General features: G+C 50.9%; 1 non-coding gene across 1 annotated transcript in view; it reads left to right on the top strand.

The window, feature by feature from the left end:
• Positions 1-4902: 4902 nt before the first annotated feature.
• The window catches only part of LOC126443781 (small subunit ribosomal RNA), a 1909-nt gene continuing 1811 nt past the window's right edge, over positions 4903-5000 (top strand). Inside the window, exon 1 of the ribosomal RNA XR_007582175.1 lies at positions 4903-5000. This exon is cut by the window's right edge and continues 1811 nt beyond it. This is a non-coding gene — a ribosomal RNA (small subunit ribosomal RNA).

The raw sequence follows: 5000 nt of genomic DNA on the forward strand, positions 1-5000 counted from the left end.
AGTCGTAATGTGCAATCCACACCTATAACTTGCGTTTCATGAAGAGTTATGTCCAATATGCGACATTCCCGCTGTCCCTATACATGAGCTGCGAGCTGTACCACGTACAAGCTACAGACGCGATCGCATTGCTCACTGTACGGATTCCCATGCCGAGCGATCAGCTAGGAAGCGCCCCATCCACGTCGGTACCCTTGGGCGTTGCACTCGCAGTCGCAAAAAACGTTGGGCAAATATATTTCTCCGATGCTGAGCGATCAGCTAGGAAGCGCCCCATCCATGTCGGTACTCGTACGCGTCGCACTCGCAGTCGCAAAAAACGCTGGGCAAATATATTTCTCGGAAGAGTAATGACAGTCCGAGCCTCCTGCGTGGGAAGAGTCTTTCTAGGCCCTGACCCACGGGAAGCGTGTAGCTTCCCCCATCCCGGACATTTCACGTCGTCACACTACCGGTATTGACTAATAGACTGATTGCTGATAATCATTAGCCACACACTGGGGGAAACGGCCGACAGGGGCGGCAACATAGTGGAGCCGCAGTGTCACTAATGTACAGAGATAGAACAGTTTCGACTGGAACCAGAGTAACCGTATACACGGCACTGATTAGTAATAGATGCAGAGCCATCAGAATACAGATAATATATACAACCGTCCCTATACATGCTGAAAGACTCTGCACACAATGAGAACCACACGTCAGCCAGACACTATCACACACTACTCTCTGCCTCTAACAGGCACACACACAATATCTAACCACCAGCATGGAAGAACATCCGGTGCATCCTCTCCGCCACATTACACAATCCACACTATCATAACCAGACCGGGAGGTCCTCCCAGAAAACAGAATATCCCACCCTTCCGACATCCGCCATTGCTCAGCTAAGCCACGAACACCCACACATGTCCTACACAGGGGTGCACCCAACATCACAATACTGCCTCCTGTCACAGTACACAAACAATGGCAGGAATGAAAGACACAGATCTGCCACAACCTTGGAATCGGAGCGCCGCCTGTCATGAGCCACAAGTGCATCCTGACGTGACAAATCGGATGATCCCGCAGGCATGCACTTACGATAATCACTATCAACGAACCTGCCGCCCCCTCCCCCCCCAAAATACACCTTTCCCTACAACGTGTACCTTAACCTAAGCTATATTGTACCTTAACCTAAGCGATATTGTACCTTAACCTAAGGTATATCGTACCTTAACCTAACCTACATTGCGCCTTCACCTAACCTACGTTGTACCTTAACCTAACCTACGTTGTACCTTAACCTAACCTACGTTGTACCTTAACCTAACCTACGTTGTACCTTAACCTAACCTACGTTGTACCTTAACCTAACCTACGTTGTACCTTAACCTAACCTACGTTGTACCTTAACCTAACCTACGTTGTACCTTAACCTAACCTACGTTGTACCTTAACCTAACCTACGTTGTACCTTAACCTAACCTACGTTGTACCTTAACCTAACCTACGTTGTGCCTTAACCTAACCTACGTTGTGCCTTAACCTAACCTACGTTGTGCCTTAACCTAACCTACGTTGTGCCTTAACCTAACCTACGTTGTGCCTTAACCTAACCTACGTTGTGCCTTAACCTAACCTACGTTGTGCCTTAACCTAACCTACGTTGTGCCTTAACCTAACCTATGTTGTGCCTTAACCTAACCTATGTTGTGCCTTAACCTAACCTATGTTGTGCCTTAACCTAACCTATGTTGTGCCTTAACCTAACCTATGTTGTGCCTTAACCTAACCTATGTTGTGCCTTAACCTAACCTATGTTGTGCCTTAACCTAACCTATGTTGTGCCTTAACCTAACCTATGTTGTGCCTTAACCTAACCTATGTTGTGCCTTAACCTAACCTATGTTGTGCCTTAACCTAACCTATGTTGTGCCTTAACCTAACCTATGTTGTGCCTTAACCTAACCTACGTTGTGCCTTAACCTAACCTACGTTGTGCCTTAACCTAACCTACGTTGTGCCTTAACCTAACCTACGTTGTGCCTTAACCTAACCTACGTTGTGCCTTAACCTAACCTACGTTGTGCCTTAACCTAACCTACGTTGTGCCTTAACCTAACCTACGTTGTGCCTTAACCTAACCTACGTTGTGCCTTAACCTAACCTACGTTGTGCCTTAACCTAACCTACGTTGTGCCTTAACCTAACCTACGTTGTGCCTTAACCTAACCTATGTTGTGCCTTAACCTAACCTATGTTGTGCCTTAACCTAACCTATGTTGTGCCTTAACCTAACCTATGTTGTGCCTTAACCTAACCTATGTTGTGCCTTAACCTAACCTATGTTGTGCCTTAACCTAACCTATGTTGTGCCTTAACCTAACCTATGTTGTGCCTTAACCTAACCTATGTTGTGCCTTAACCTAACCTATGTTGTGCCTTAACCTAACCTATGTTGTGCCTTAACCTAACCTATGTTGTGCCTTAACCTAACCTACGTTGTGCCTTAACCTAACCTACGTTGTGCCTTAACCTAACCCATATTGTACCTTAACCTAACCCATATTGTACCTTAACCTAACCCATATTGTACCTTAACCTAACCCATATTGTACCTTAACCTAACCCATATTGTACCTTAACGTAACCTAATTTGTGCCTTAACGTAACCTAATTTGTGCCTTAACGTAACCTAATTTGTGCCTTAACGTAACCTAATTTGTGCCTTAACGTAACCTAATTTGTGCCTTAACGTAACCTAATTTGTGCCTTAACGTAACCTAATTTGTGCCTTAACGTAACCTAATTTGTGCCTTAACGTAACCTAATTTGTGCCTTAACGTAACCTAATTTGTGCCTTAACGTAACCTAATTTGTGCCTTAACGTAACCTAATTTGTGCCTTAACGTAACCTAATTTGTGCCTTAACGTAACCTAATTTGTGCCTTAACGTAACCCATGTTGTGCCTTAACGTAACCCATGTTGTGCCTTAACGTAACCCAATTTGTGCCTTAACGTAACCCATGTTGTGCCTTAACCTAACCTATATTGTGCCTCAACCTAACCTATATTGCGCCTTAACCTGACGCACGTTGTCGCTGAACCTGCTCTGTAATTGTTATGCAACTCGTTAAATTAGTGTAGTGTTGCCTAACCGCAACCCTCGCAATATAGTTCGCTATTCGCACTGCCCGGTCCCCTGTGTATCGCGTCATGTTAAACACCTTGCAGGTGTTGCTGACTTTCCACATGCTCCTGCTATACACTGTAATGTGGATAGCAGCAGGACGTACATGCCCCCCCCCTTCCCCCCTGCCTTCGCAAGCTGGTCGTTGAGAAGTTTGCATGTTCAATGCCCTTCGCATGCCGACGTACTCAGCCTACGTTGTGGTACGGCCTGTCACCTGTCCGCCGATGTACGCAAAACCCACAAACTGTACTGCACATTGGTCCGTATGTACTGAATGATACATCGTGGCACATGTGTGACCGTACGACGACTGCGCCTAGCAACGGCAGACCATACAGTCCAAATATTGTGCACGCAGCTACGTGTCGTCTCCCTATAAGAGCTGGATTGCAGTGTGGTACGCCATTCAGACGTGTGGGAGGAACGGACGCCCTGGATGGCGATCAGCATGAGCAGTCTGTTGATGTAGTGGAGCGTGTATTCGGACGTAGTCGTCTCTTCTCACACACCGTGATAGCATGTTGCACCGCGTTCCACATCTGCGACATCCTGCAGAGGCCGGCTGACAGTCGTTCGCGCAATGGACACCGCATACGTACGGGGGCTACCTTCCACGTGTTCTCGAGGCGTGCACATGTTGTTGCGTCTATGTGGGCAGACGTAGTGTGTTGTGACACCTGACACAGGCATGCAATACTCGTTGCAAATGGCGATGGACGTCTACGTTTGCTGGTGACGTTACGCAAATGAACAACAGGTAACCCGTTGTGGTGCGGTTGTTCTCGCTAGAGGTGAATCAGTGTTGGCGACGATCGGTCGAGCTATTAACCGGTTGTTTCAGGGATACCCACCATGCCCACGAACGTGAAAGGGGACCCACCATGCCCACGAACGCGAAAGGGTATCTGGGTGTGAGGCGATACGCGGCGGTGGCTGGGTGGGACCGTCCCCGGCCGGTGAGGGGGGGCCGCCCGGCGTGCTGGCAGCGCGGTGCGTGGGCGCACGCGCTACAGCCGGCTGGTGGGGGCGGCCAGTGGCAGGCGCGCCGGCCGACGGACGCGGCAGGCGGCGCAGCTGCGCGCCGGCGCCCCCTGCTCGCGGCGCCTTGCGGCCAAAGTAGGTCCTCGCGGGCCCGGTGCGAAGCGCGGTGGCCATCTGCAGTGTGCTGGTCCGATTGAGGACTGTGTGCGCTGAGGATGCGCCGCCGCCCGGCGCTCGGCGCCGCGACGCCGTCTGCTGCTCGGTCGCCCCAGCGGTTCTCGCAGGTGGTTTGTATCGCAGCTGTGCGGACGTGTTGGCGCGTGCGCTGTGCTGGGAGAGTTCGCTTCGGCACCCAAGTGGGGCTTTTGTCCTTCTGTGGCGCTGGCGTTGGAGCTGCCGGTCACCGTAGGTGGCGCGTGTTGTCTCCCGCCGGCAATGCCACGACAGCACGCTCCCGGGCCTCTGTCGGCAGCGGCAAGCTCAGTTGGGAGCACGGGTGGTCGCACCTAAAGCGTCTACTCGCCTAACTCCGGGCGATTGCGCCTCTCTCGAACCCGACCAAGTACTTAGGACGGCGCTGCGCGCCGCCGGGACCTGAGAGGGTTTCGAGGTGTGTTGTGCAGGGGAGCTCAGCCTCCTCCTGTTTGCAGAATAATTGAGCGGACGCTTGCGTGTTCGCGCGGGCCCCCGGGACACACTCCCGGGCGGCCGGCTGCTCAGCTCTAGTTGACGCAGCTCCCTGGTTGATCCTGCCAGTAGTCATATGCTTGTCTCAAAGATTAAGCCATGCATGTCTCAGTACAAGCCGCATTAAGGTGAAACCGCGAATGGCTC

This window comes from Schistocerca serialis, unplaced genomic scaffold (assembly GCF_023864345.2).
Source record: "Schistocerca serialis cubense isolate TAMUIC-IGC-003099 unplaced genomic scaffold, iqSchSeri2.2 HiC_scaffold_185, whole genome shotgun sequence".
NCBI lineage: Eukaryota > Metazoa > Arthropoda > Insecta > Orthoptera > Acrididae > Schistocerca > Schistocerca serialis.